Raw genomic sequence first — 15,586 nt, 5'->3', positions numbered from 1 at the left:
CATGACAAAGCAGGTTTTCTTAAGCTGATAAATATCCAAAATGGCCAATCACAGATAAGTGCGGGAAAATGGCCATATATAAGCCCCATAGGTGGGAATACACAGCATAACTGATTGTGGTACCCATTTGCAGTCAGGATGGCAGGTGCAGGAGAGGGAAGTTGCTTTAGAGCACAGAGGTGGGGTGTTGAGGAGTCCAAATATATGGTTTGGCTCCTAGTTCACGATCATGAGGCTCAACTCATGCAGGGCCAGGTTCCCTGGGGTGCATACAAGGCAGAGGCATGGAACCGGTTGGCACATGATCTCACCAGTGCCACAGGCATACCAAGGACTGGTGAACAGGTCCGTCACCACCATGCAGACCTGAAGAGACGTAAGCAGGGCCAACTGAACCGTTGGATACAGGAGGCCCGGCAAATGCCCAACGCCCCACTACTGAGTAAGTATCCATGTAATTAAGTATGTAAGAATTTATCCTAGCCTATATTATGGAGATGTATGTTTCAATATTACTTCATTTATATTACAGCTGCAGGTGTCCGTTCCATGAATCAGCGAGCCTATGCTCACAGGCTGCTGAGGGTGCACCACCAGGCAGGTTAGTAATTATTTTGCTGGAACTGTTAGAGAATATAAGTGAGACAGTTTGTAAAAGAGTTCAGTGTTGTTACATATTAATAAAGTTCAAATAAGCCTAGAAGAAAGATTCTGCTAGTACTGTAAGATTAGATAAGTGATGTAGCCTGTAATCCAGAAATAAACATTAAACAAGTCTGAAATAGAGTTTCCACCTGTATTGTAATATCAGATAACTGCTTCACCCTGAAAATGACTGGTAATCAATCTACAAAGGATAGACATGTGTCAAATACATCCCCTTTTAATATCTGTCATATGAAATAAGTGAGTCTGTTGGAAAAGATTGTTGTAACCAAGTAAGAAATAGTAATAATGCCTAGAATTAAGTACCATCTTGAATTGTAAAAATAAAACAAGTGAGAGTGTGAGAAAGAGGGTATGAATTGACCAAGAAAGCTGTAATAAGTCTGGAATAAAGTTATACTGCAGTCAGTACATAATGAAATGAATGAGACAGCCACAACCAAAAAGTGAAATGTTTGTAATAAAGTACTGAAGCTGGACTGTGTCTGACCCACAATTTGTATATGTTGCTGTACCCTTGCAATATGGAGATAGTATGGTTGTATGAAATACTGAACATCCACAGTTGTGTAGAGCCATATAAATCAAATGTAGCAGGATGCTGTACCTGAACACAGCCAGATATGAACATGTATGAATAAAAATGGAATGTATATTAATGTAGCAGTAACATTCTCATCACCAACATTCCTAAGGTTACATATAGGAAACTGTAGGTAGTTTAAGTTGTTAATGTAATATTTCTTCACCCTACCCCATTTTCACAAATGATGCCATTCCACACCAAACTGGGTATGTGTATACACAATTAATTCCCATGGACATTTGTCCTGTTGGTTCATACATATCTGCATGTACGTTGATGCATGTGCCCTGTTCACATATCCAAACCTGATGGCCTGTTGCCATCAATCAACCGTGCATGTTGTTGGATTGTGGACTGTTGTTCTAAATATGCATGTGTTATGCTTGCTGTCCAATGTTTGGAATTCATGGGTGTTTGGTTAATGGGAATACTGATGCATGCTGTTACAACTAATGTTGAATGGTGTTTTATGTTACTAACCCAAAATGCCATATAATACTGCTAAACATAGGACAACAGGGAAGGCGGGTTCCAGCGGACACACCTCTCCCACCTCAGCTGGCGAGTGCACCTGGCACCAGTGCCCAGGCCGGAACCTCCTTCGGTGGCCCTGTGCCACCTTCGGGTGGAAGCACTGCAGGGGATGGGGCTTGTCCCCCCCTCTGCAAGCGTGGCCAGAGGAGAACGTCCACTCACCCTCCAAAGTGTCCGGTCTGTGGTGCATAGCGAGATCAGGCATTCTGTGCTTGAACCCCTACGCCAGCTTGAGGTGAGGGTGGCGCAACTCATGGGTGTGCCTGCCCATCCTATACAGCCCCCAGCACAGCCCCGTCCTGGGCAGTGAAAGCACAGTGGTAACTGCCCATGGGTGGGGATCTCAGTTCCATTGTTGCCATCTGTGGGCTCATGGGCTCGCGATATCCAAACATCCGTCCCCGTCAATTGTGTACCCCCCCACATGTGTCATACTCCGCCCCTGTATGCGTCTTGTTTGTCTTGTCTGTTAACCTCCCCAACCTACCTCCCCAAATATACCTACTTCCTGTACCTCACATTCCACTCTCACCTGAAAAAAAAAAAAAAGGGCACTCTGTTCCCTTAAAAAAATTACACCCCATACATAGCTGCCCATTTTGCAGACATGTCTGCTGGACATGTCAACTGATTATTCAAATTGGCTGTACAACATATTTTGTTGTCCTCACCCCTCTCTCAGGGGTGGAAGGTTTCAAATTTCACACCAAATTACACACATATGCACAGATGTTGCTGATAAAGAAATGGGAAGCTATGGGCCTTCCCTACATCCTTCCTGCAAATCCCAAGCTTGTTTTCCTACTGTTCTACCCTCTTTGTGCCCCCTTTTTCACCACTTTCCTATCTCCCCATTTTATTTTCTTTAAAAGAAATTAGTGCGGGTGTTAGCGAGAGTAAACACTTTTAAGCAGTAGTCAGCAGGTGTGCGCTTGTGTGCGCTTAGCTAAGCGAGTGTGCACGTAGCTAAGCGACTGTGCGCATGCGTGAGCACCGTGCAAACCAGCACAAACTCGCTTACAACTGCTTAAAAGTGCCTTAGTCACTCTGTATGACAAGGCCTGTAGTCTGCTCATCAGTAAAATAAAATTCCCCTGTCAGTCTCGAACACAGGACCTTGGAAACACTAGTCTGCATGACTTACCACTAAGCCATAACTGATATACAAGAACTTGGTGCTGAAAGCAATCTATCATGACATAGAAGGACTGAATGTAAAGGGAATATAGGAAGGCCATTACACAAAGCTTGTTTCCTGTAACTTTACTGGCAGTTCTTGTGGAATTGCATTTCATAAGTATGATAAGAGAAACAGCCATGCTAGTAGGTAATAATGTTACAGTAGCACCTTACAAAACACACACGGTATTAGAGCAGGATAAACACCACCATATTTGAATAGGTATGAGGCCAGACATCCCAACTGTGACTGATTTACAGGGATGTCCTTCATTTGTCATAAAATGTTACCTGTGCCCCACTGACCCCCTGCGAAATGTACTAACAGTAGGCAGAAAGGTGGGGAATCCCACGTAATGGTGACCGTCAATAAGTTAAAGTACACACTACTTGCATGTCAGAAATGGTGTAGTAATATATATGCTAAAAATACCCCACAGTCACAACTGCAGAATATCTGAAATATATCACGGGTGTATCCCACTGATATGTACCGTTCCCTGAGGCTACTCAAATATATACCCGAGAGTATCTGAGGCCTACAAGTGTCAGAAACACACAGGCATATCAGCCCGTCTGCTGTTACACACTCTGCGAATAGCTGTAGAATTGCTTCCACAAGCACACCCTCATGTAGGAGTACAACCCAGAAATATCAAAGGATGTAGCCATCTAACAAACTAAGGACAGTATAGCAGTTTACAAGCACTGCATGTGCCTGATATTCATAACTGTTAGTACAAAGTACAAGGCCCTACTACTGCTCAGCAGCAAAATAAGATACCCTTGTAAGTGTCAAACCCCAGACCTTGGCCTCACCAAACTGCATGCAGTGTCACCAAACCACACCAAACATATAAGAAATTGTTGCTGAAAGAAATATATCATGCATTACAAGGAGTGAATGTAAATAGAAAATAGGAAAGCCATAGCAACACATTCCAGTAAAGACAAATATCAGGCCTTCAAGGAGTGAATGTAAAGGCAAAATAGTGAAGTCATAGCAACACATTGCAAGAGCTACTGTTGTATACCAGTTAATCCACGAGTCCCACAGGAAAGTACATACTCCCATGTAAACAGTGTTAGCATTATTAGGTGTGACTTAACATAGACACTGAGAAGAATGAACTGCAAGAAGCAACAGTCAGGTTTCAGTACAACATGCATTTCAGTGCTAACAACACAGCCTTAGATATGAGAGACATACCAACCTTTTGACTGACACAACAGTGTCCACAGCAAACCAGCATGGTCCCCACCTTGCAAAACTGAAAGGCCTACACCTACCTAACCTAACATTTTATAGCACTGTCCTGAAATCACAGTAAGAACTGCAATTACCACACAGCAGGCTGCATGCAATTAGTAAATGCTGGCCAACAATTGGTGCAGATGCCATCACATGCACATGTGCAGATACCTACAAAAGCAGCCTGTACTGCCAGTCCACACATGCAATAATATCACTGCAGCCACTGGAGGGAGAGAGAGAGACAGAGAAAGAGAGAGACCAAAAAAAAAAAAAGCCATCAAGCCAGCCAGCCAGCAAGCATGCCATCCAAAAAAGCTGTCAGAAACAAAGGTAATGTAAACTACATAATCTAATAATCTGCATACTGTGAACCCTCCATATGTGTTAGCAGTCTGTATCTATATGTATATGAAGATGTGCATAGGGCAAGGGACATACGGCAACTGTTAGTGAAGGCTGGACATACATATGTAGTTGAAGGTTGCTATGTGCACATATCAATGTAGGTTGTAGTACAATGTACAATGTAGGTTGTACAGCAATGGATGATTAGAAGTATGTTAGTGTGTGTATGTGTATGTATATATACATATATATATATATATATATATATATATATATATGTACATAGATAGAGAGGTATGTATAAATAGACATATATAGATATATAGAATATGTATATACATATAGATGTAATAGACACATACATATATAGATATATAAAGATACAAACACATATACAGACAAATATGAATGTCTATAGATGTGTATGTATATGAATATATCTATCTAGATATATATATATATATATATATATATATATATATATATATATATATATATATATATGTATAGAGTGAGAGAGGCACATGGGGGCAGATGTACTGCAACAGGTGCCTGGTGATGAAGGCATGGACTGAACACCACTGTGGATACTGGAGTACCATACCCCATTCCAAAACACTTTAACCACTAACTACCACATAAGTGGTTGCCTGCCTACTACAGGAGGTGTCAAATGGGAACATGGGAAACAAGTGTACAATAGCCTCCCCTTTGATATTCACAGTGGCACACTAGTCTTGTAATCCCTGTACATGGTAAGTGTCAACACAAATGGTGTGTCAGCTAGGGAAACGTAGGTCAGTGTACCCCTCTACACCTCACAATGTCCTATACGGTATGTACCTCCCATGACAACTACAGCAAGGGAAAAGGCCACAGACATACCTAACAAAGAGTGATAATGCCCTCAAACACATTCCCTATGCAGAGTGACTGACAAAACCACAGATAGAGTGCCTTTCATACAACCTACACAGAGGTTACCACTGCTGGATATACAGAGTTATATCACACCCATACCAGTTGTCCAACCGCCATGGTAACACCTCACAATCTGTCCAGCCTAAATGACCTATGGACCTCATCCTTGTCACCGCAGTAAAGAGCACATGCTGGAGGTACAGGTTCCTATCCACAAATAAGCCATACCCTGGACTAAACCACCCAGCATTAACAAGCAAGGCTCCTTATTAGTAGATGTCAGACATACCCCTGATGAATGTTATGGAGATAGGTAATATGCCGTATGAGTCACCTCTGTGTAACTGTTTGACAGGAGCAAGTACAATCACATTACATGTGTCCCAAGGGGCAGGGTAGCATAAGGCTATGCTGCCGTAGGCCCAGGGCCAATAGCATAGTACCTACCTATGACAATGCACACACACATGTACTCATTGCAATGCCAACTATGTGAGGTGGAATGAGTGTGACACTGACAGCGTGCAAGGTTTGTAATGGTGTGATTGCTCAGCATGACTTTGTGTCTGTCATGGTAGTGTGTGTGTCCTCGGTGTGAGGCCAGAGAAGGATGTGTCAGTTATTGGGATACAAACATACTACATTGCCATATGTTGTGCTGTAGTTCACAGTGTACGACTGTGGTGTAGGTAGGGGTATGGCAGCAAAGACTAGGGTGGATTACCAGTGAAACTGTAAATATGCATTGCATGCATTGCATGGGATGACAGTATTCTCCATCCATTAGCTTGATACATACCCCCAGTGTGAGGCTGTGCATTGTACCTCAAACAGTGTGCCGAGTGCTGGTGTGTACTAGTTTGTTGTATGGAGTGTGCCAGGCACTGTCACACAGTTGTTGGCTGAGCACTGATATGTGGTAATTTACATGTGTATCCCCTGATAGACAGACAGATGCTATATATGGCAGTTCAGTGATATCAGTACAGTAGAGTATTACATGTGCCATATTACTTGCTCACATATTTTTCTTTTCCTTCCAGGGCGATGGTGCATCAGCGCAACCCCTGTTATTCAGCTGCAGAGGATGAGGAGATACACCGGAGCCTGGTGTGGGATTTTTCCACACTGTCCAGCCTAAATGACCTATGGACCTCATCCTTGTCACCGCAGTAAAGAGCACATGCTGGAGGTACAGATTCCTATCCACAAATAAGCCATACCCTGGACTAAACCACCCAGCATTAACAAGCAAGGCTCCTTATTAGTAGATGTCAGACATACCCCTGATGAATGTTATGGAGATAGGTAATATGCCGTATGAGTCACCTCTGTGTAACTGTTTGACAGGAGCAAGTACAATCACATTACATGTGTCCCAAGGGGCAGGGTAGCATAAGGCTATGCTGCCGTAGGCCCAGGGCCAATAGCATAGTACCTACCTATGACAATGCACACACACATGTACTCATTGCAATGCCAACTATGTGAGGTGGAATGAGTGTGACACTGACTGTGTGCAAGGTCTGTAATGGTGTGATTGCTCAGCATGACTTTGTGTCTGTCATGGTAGTGTGTGTGTCCTCGGTGTGAGGCCAGAGAAGGATGTGTCAGTTATTGGGATACAAACATACTACATTGCCATATGTTGTGCTGTAGTTCACAGTGTACGACTGTGGTGTATGTAGGGGTATGGCAGCAAAGACTAGGGTGGATTACCAGTGAAACTGTAAATATGCATTGCATGCATTGCATGGGATGACAGTATTCTCCATCCATTAGCTTGATACATACCCCCAGTGTGAGGCTGTGCATTGTACCTCAAACAGTGTGCCGAGTGCTGGTGTGTACTAGTTTGTTGTATGGAGTGTGCCAGGCACTGTCACACAGTTGTTGGCTGAGCACTGATATGTGGTAATTTACATGTGTATCCCCTGATAGACAGACAGATGCTATATATGGCAGTTCAGTGATATCAGTACAGTAGAGTATTACGTGTGCCATATTACTTGCTCACATATTTTTCTTTTCCTTCCAGGGCAATGGTGCATCAGCGCAACCCCTGTTATTCAGCTGCAGAGGATGAGGAGATACACCGGAGCCTGGTGTGGGATTTTTCCACACTGTTTTCCAGGACCAGCCAGAACCAGCAAGAGACGGCTGCACTGTGGCAAGACCTTGTCCGTCGGGTAAATGACATAGGCATGCATAACCAGACATATGAGCAGGTATGCCATCACTGCAGTGATTTAATTAGAAATGTCCGTCAGCGTGCGTCTGATATCCACAGATAACAGCTTGCCACAGGTGGTGGGGTACCTATCCACCCCCCCTCACCAGAGTGGAGGAGCTCCTCCTAAGTGTTGTGGCTCCAGGCCAACAACAACAACATCCACAGACATGTGTCATGATGGAGGCTGGAGCCACCCAGCATGTGGACATGGAGTGTGCAGGTAACATGCCATATCTGTAGTTGACTGTTTTCTGCACTGGTAGTTCATGCATGTGTGAGATGTGTACTGTGTGTGTAGCTGTTATCCTGCCTATTCTTGTGCAAGATCGATATTCTGAATATCATCAGTACACCTGTAAAAGCCAACTGTTGTACTACTGTACTGTATCATACTCACAGTATCAATGACACAGTTGTGGCCACTGACAATAACTCTCTTATTTGTGCAGGTCCCTCTGGAGTAACAGCAAGGCAGCCAATCCATGCTGGTGAGTCTGTAATAACAATACTATTAATACTAATAATAATATTAATACTTATAATACCCTCAAACAGTATTGTGTATGTGTTGGATTGCAGGTGTGTGTGTGTTTGTATCTGCTGTACTGAGGAGTGTGCATGTGTGCCTGTGTGCATGTGCCCGTGTGCATGGGTGCCCATGTGCATGTGCACCCGTGTGCATGTGTGCCTGTGTGCCTGTGTGCCCGTGTGCATGTGCCCGTGTGCATGTGTGCATTTGCCCATGTGCATGTGTGCCCATGTGCATGTGTGCATGTGCCCATGTGCATGTGCCAGTGTGCATGTGCCCGTGTGCATGTGTGCCCATGTGCATGTGTGCCTGTGTGCCTGTGTGCCCATGTGCATGTGTGCATGTGTGCCCGTGTGCATGTGTGCCCATGTGCATGTGTGCGCGTGCCCGTGTGCATATGTGCATGTGTGCATGTGCCTGTGTGCATGTGTGCATGTGCCCGTGTGCATGTGTGCATGTGCCCGTGTGCATCTGTGGTAACATTGTGTACACATTGTAAACTGTGTTTCCTTTCTTCCTCTCTCAGGTTCTGGTGTTGCTCTGTTGCCGTGCAGCAGGGAACCTGAAGCCACTGCTGGGGATAGTGATAATGATGATACATGTGTAATGGCACAGGGAGGTCTGACAGGGTCTGTTGTTGGTCAGCCAATCGACAGTACACAGCAGTCAACCCCATCAATGCGCACAGTCATCCTGCCGATACATCCATTGTCACCAATGTCCATAGGTGAGGGACAGCATACAGTGGGCATTGACCAGGGTAATGTGGTATCAGTGGCACATGCATCCCCTCACAGCAGCCATGGCCAGAGTCCTGACATGGTACCACACAGGCAGATGTCCAGGGGTTCTCGTGGGAGCATCCGTGGTTGTACTGCCCCTGTCAGACGTGCCCACATAGGTCTTTCAACCTCAGCTATGTTCCGGGCTGTAATGCAGGCACAGGCACGTATGGAACGGTACACCAGACAGGGTCTGAGGGAGCTTAGAGCACATCACACTGCTATGAATGACACTATGCGTGACGTTGCGGCTGCCATCCGTACTGTCGGCGAGGTCATTGACAGACGTTGGGGGGACACATTAGATCTGTTCCACAACTACATGTCCATGAGCCAGGGCAATGCAGGACGGTTGAGGCGTCGACGTGGACGTATGCCAGCAACATCATCAGCTGGCAGTCGTCGCAGACGACAACAAACCCGCAGCCGCTCCCATAGTGCCAGTACCAGCCCCAGCAATGCTGGGTCTGTGCTGTCATCAGACCGTCCTAGAAGACCATGTGCACGTGGCTCTGGACAGTCCCAGCAGGGACATTTGTCCAGTCATCAACCAACTGCTTCTGATGACAGTACCCAGTCTGGCTTAGTACCTGATACTGTCCGTAGCACCCCTGCCAGGCACAGGTACCGTGTCCGTGGCCAGAGACAGTGATCTGTATGACCTGGCAGGTACAGTCCGTGGCTGTCCACACACACCTGTATATGGCAGCCATGTGGTGGAACTGTGTGCATGCATACACACATGCATAATGCTAACACCTAGGGCTAACACATACACACACACACACCACATCAACATTGCCCCATTTTGTACTGTTGTCCCTCACTAACACACACACACATACATGTTGATTGGATGTGTCAATGGCAGACTCTGGTATACCAAGTACACACCCTGTGCATATGATGAAACTGTGCCACCTCCTGCAATCTGTAACATTGATGCAGGAACAGGATAGCATGGTGCTGATGCACATGGTGACTACATAGCACTGTAGTAATATTATCATGTTGTTTACAGTACAGTGTCATGATATCAATGTGGGTATATCCCTGCATACCTGATGCATTAACAGTATGATTGTCATTGTATTGTTTTTATACACCAGTGTTAATTCCAAAAGTGTAATGTCTGCACATGTTTGCATTCTGGTGGTAAGGCTGAAAACACAAACCCACCTACATATGTATCACAGGGGATAAGAAACTGGAAATAATGATACTCAATGCCAGACATCTAAACTGCAAGATGCATGCAGTCCAAACTCTACTCAGCATGTAAAATGTTGATATCTGTGCAGTAACAGAAACCTGGTTCAAGGCTCACAAGAGCACCCTAGCACTACCAGGTTACACCTCATACCATGCTTTACAGCCCCAAAACATGGAACTAACTACGAAAGGAGGGTATCAATAGATGTCAAGGATACCCACACCCCCAGGTTGGTGCCACAGCATGAAGCATCACAGACTATCCACGTGCAACTAACAGTGGGTACAACTGCCTTCCAGTTCATAGCCTACTACAGACCACCCTCCTAAACCGAGGTAACCCACTTGGCCTACTTATGAACACATGTAAATATGAAGGTGTCTCCAAACAACATTATATTGGCCAACTTCATCTACTCACACATAGACTGGGAGCATTACTGTAGCTCCAACACCCTAGGCCAAAGGTTCCTAGAATTCATAAACTCAAATGCTATGGAACAACTTGTTACCACTCCCACAAGAGGGGAGAACATACTGCACCTGATCATCACCAACATGGGGACTCTATGCTCCAGACCAGAAGTGTATCCCTCACTGGTAAGATCATACCATAGAGTAATCTCACTGTATATTCACATACCAACCCCAGCCCCTGCCCAGAAACCACAGTGAAAAAGCTGTCTAAAGCAAATTCCACACACCTCAAAACCGAGACAGACGTGGAATCCTTCAAAGCCCCCGGGCCTGTGGAAAATACGGCCCACACTGCTGAATCCTTTATAAACGCATTCTATGAACACCTTCAGGAATGCACAGATTATGCAATTCCAAATATAACCATGGCCCAATCCTCCAAAGACAGGCGTCCTTTCTGGTGGACCCCAGCCACATAACAGAAAACAATAGAAAGAGAAAGCTACTACATGATCGAGCAATATCCCAGAAAGGGAAGGCATCTCTGATCAGTATTTTGAAAACATTACGGGCACTCATAAAATCATCTAAGGCCAGCTTCAAGAGAAATATTGCACAAGACACTAAGGATAATCGCAAGGCTTTCTTTACTTATGTTAGGAATCGGGGTGGGAATTACCAGATATGCTCAGAAGTTGTCCTAAATGACAAGGAATACACCTAAGCCACATACATTGCCAACATAATTGCTGACAGGTTCAGCACAAACATCTCACCCCCCTCCCCACCACAAGGGCAAATATATATCCCAGCAGAGTGATGCCCCCCTGACATCTGAGATGCTCACTCGCCCTCTCCAAAGCAAAAACACAGCATCAATGGGAGCAGACAGTGTCCCAGGCTGCATCCTACATGAACTCCAAGAAGAACTAAACACAAACATAAAGCTACTGTTCAATCCCAGCCTTACTACAGGATATGTACCCAAGGAGTCGCGTACAGCAACAGTGATCCCTCTCCACAAAGGTGGTGCCTCAACGGATCCTGGAAACTATCACCCCATACGCCTGACTAGCTTGGTCTGCAAAGCTATGGAAAGGATCATCATAGACCTCATAAATAAAGCTATTGAGGACCTACAGACAATGGATCCTACCCAGTTCGGCTTTGTTGAGGGCACATCCTGCCTCTTAAACCTGGTCGATGTCTTTGAAACAGTCACCAAGGCCAGTGATGAGGGGAAGGTGTTCAACACAGCCTACCTGGACCTCGCAAAAGCCTTTGATACAATACCCCACTCGGGCATTATAGAGACGCTCACCAGCATAACTATAAACCCCTATGTCACTAGATGGATTGCAAACTGGCTCATGGACAGAACACACATGGTCAGAATTGCTGGAGCCATGTCACACTCCAAACTGGTTGCAAGTGGTGTCCCACAGAGTTCAGTCCTGGGACCTCTCTTGTTTGGTATATATTTCTCAGAGGTACAGGCCAACACAAATGGACTGTGGCTGAGCAGGTTCACAGATGACTGCAAACTGGGCTCCATAATCAACTCACCAGCCAACAGAAGCATCCTACAAAAGTGCCTCATAGAAACAGACAACTGGTGCCAGAGCCATGGCCTTAAGCTAAACGCCAAAATGTGTGTAGTCATCCCCTTTGGCAAGAACAAAGTGCCCACAAATTAACACATAGATGATAAGCCATTAAGTACTGTACACATGATTAGGGACCTGGGGACCCGAGTTGATAGCACATTCTCATTTGACAACCACATGGTTGTAGTGGTTACACAGACAGTTTATATAAGCCACCTAATCATGAAGGGATTCACAGCTAGATCACGGGAGGTCATCGTGCCTCTTCAGTCATCCCTCATCAGGCCCATAATTGAGTACAATGCCCCTTTTGTTGTGTACCTTACCAGGGACCTGTCCTGCAGCAACTGTAAAGTCCACAAAAGTACCTCACCAAGGGGATCAAAGGGCTCCAACAGATGCCTGACATATAGAACCATGTCCAACCTGGAATTAATGGACATGCCTCACCTCAGAAAATCCAATTTCCATGGAGCTATGCGCTCGTGACACTTGCACCTCAGCACTTACATAAATAGGACATGCTGGAGGGACTGATTCATAACCCAGAGGCTTCCTTCACTCTGGAATAAAATCACAGTCCAGGTTAGGGAGAGTCCCTTAATGACTCTCTCCAAGAGGACTGTTGCTGAGTGGATGGGAGATTGTAGGTTTACCCTGGGTTTCACTTCTGTGTCACTGTTACACAGAGGCTGAGTATACTAACCTGGAAAAAGGCCATATGAAAATACATTTAAAATGGGTGGTGAAAGACAAACACAGTCTGGCTAGGCTTATAACTGCCCTAGGGCAGATAGCCTAGTATCAACCTATGAACCTATTACATGATGTATCCTCAACTGATACACAGATGTAGGAAACCCAGTGTCAGTGATATCCCTGCAGTACTACACTATACCAGTAGCCATTCTTACTGAGCCCCACACATCCCTGGGAAGAATACTGTTTGGCATATAGCAGTCTCATGTACATGCCAACACACTAGTGATATGTTCATCCACGACTGGAAATGTATACAGTGGCCTACAATGCAGTCTGCACATGACACACATGACCACCAGAAGGGTATCATACAGATAGATACCTGTTGTCCAAGCCATGCTCTATTACTGTAACACAACTGTAACTTTGTCATCAGCATGTACTTAACATAGTATTCCAGTAGTACCATGTAGGTGGCAGCACCCATCATGTAGAACAGGTAATGGTGTGTACATATGGACAAGTGTTTTCTTGTCTATCCTGTGATATTCACATTTCCAAAGGTATTGTGCAGTCCCTTGGTGTATTGCCTAAGCAAGAAGGTGTCTTTATGCATATCAGCAACAGTTGCCATACACCTACACTGGATGTCCATTACTCACAGACTTTGCTGTGTAATAACATGTGTAACATATACTCCAGACATGAACCCTCACCCACATTAATATATCACAGTTTTCATGAGTGTGTGTCACCCAGTTGGCCTAGGACACAGATCACTGCAGTAGCCTGCATTGTCAACAACATACATGTATGGCATACAGTCTGGGAATCTGCAGGACATGCTGGCACAGGTAACAACTGTATTCATATGAGGCGGGCTTCACACATAGGATCTTTTGAAGGTCACAGGTACATATCTGTATATGGCACACACATACCTGATGTGTGCATTGCACTTACTGTTATACTTATATGTCATACAATAATAAAAGCAAAACCCACCACACATTGACAAACTGTGTGACAAACACACACATGGCTTTTGTAGGTTTCAAACCCCTACCTAACTATGTTATGACACTTGAGAAAGACGCATCGCACTATTCGCATTACTGGGTGGTTTCCCTTCTCCTGCTGTACTTATAGGGTGCTGACATCATCAGTCTTTACAAAGAGGAATGTACATCATGTAGTGTGTTATTCCAGTTGTCAAAAGGGACATTTCTTTCAAAGAGAATTGCACACACACACACACACACACACACACACACACACACACACACACACACACAGAGCATTTGTAGGATTCAAACCCCTACCTAACTAAGTTATGACACTTGAGAGAGACGCATTAGCACAGCGCACTATTCGCATTACTGGGTAGCTTTTATTCTCCTGCAGTATTTATAGGGTGCTGACATCAGTTTTTACAAAGAGGTATATACATCTATTACTATCCCTCAGTATGGGGGATAACAATATATATGCATTAACAGACGCCTAGTTCAGGGTCACATATGCACATCAGCACTGCCTGGTTATGTTTTATACCATGCTTCGTGAACACAGGACTTGTAACACACAACACAACCAGGGAGTGTATCCATATCCATATGCTCTTCAGTTTTTCCCTTAGAACTGCTCTACTTTAAATCTAAACAGTCTATTCTCTATCTGAAAATCCCAGCACTTGCTCCTAAAGCATTTTTACACAGGTAAAGCACTCTTAAACATAAAGAAAGCACTACATCCACCTACAATCCCCTTGAGTACCAATTTCCCTATAGGTCCTTTTTGACTCAGTTACAAAGCAATCCCTTACACTATTCTAGCATGTCGAAGGATCAATTACTGGCGTCCTCTCCAGTTCAGCTGGTGAATCTGGGAAGCTTGAGGCAATGTTACAACTGCCTCATGTACACAGACAACCCTCTCCTCCTCCCAACAAATACAAATATATGTGAGAGATGCAACTATATAGCCAAACTGGAGGCTGAGCTCTCTTGACTCAGTACTGGCAAAACCAGTCAGGAGGAGACGGTAACCACACACACCACAAACCCAGTCTCACACAGACCTATCACAACTGCAAACCAAACACGTAAACACACGACAACATACTTGGAGGCTCTAATTAAAAATCTACAAAAACAACAGAGGCCTCCAAAGCAGACATCCAAGCAACCACAACCTCTAAACATAGCACATACAACACATAGTTCACAAAGTCAGTGTGCCAAACAGTTACAGCCCTTAAGGCCAAACAACATGCCTGATACATTTGTAATAGGTGACGCCCTAGTCAGACACACTGACGTCCCGCTCACCAGACTGAACAAGGAAAAGGTTACAGTAAGCTGCCTGTCGGGCGCTAGACTCCGCCACATAACACAAGCACTCAGGTCACTCCAAAGCAAGTACAAATATGACTCAGTCATTGTCCATGCCGGTGTGAATGACCTGAGATATACCTCCCTGGACTACATGAAAAGAGACATAGAGGAGCTCTCTGATTATGTAGCCCAGGCCAGTATGACCCTGACCCTGAGCAGCATCTTACCCTCACCAAGAATTATGCCACAGTACAAAGACGAAATGATCAGCTTTAACAATTG

General features: G+C 44.8%; 1 protein-coding gene across 2 annotated transcripts in view; it reads right to left on the bottom strand.

Annotated features, from left to right (window-relative positions):
• The window catches only part of AATK (apoptosis associated tyrosine kinase), a 2,480,061-nt gene that overhangs the window by 1,625,154 nt on the left and 839,321 nt on the right, over positions 1-15,586 (bottom strand). The gene's annotated exons all lie outside the window — the stretch shown is intronic.

The sequence above is a fragment of the Protopterus annectens genome, chromosome 10.part0, assembly GCF_019279795.1.
Source record: "Protopterus annectens isolate FY-2018-M chromosome 10.part0, PAN1.0, whole genome shotgun sequence".
Taxonomy (NCBI): Eukaryota; Metazoa; Chordata; order Ceratodontiformes; family Protopteridae; genus Protopterus; species Protopterus annectens.
Note: the sequence above shows the minus strand (reverse complement) of the source record. Positions and strands in the feature narration are given on the sequence as shown.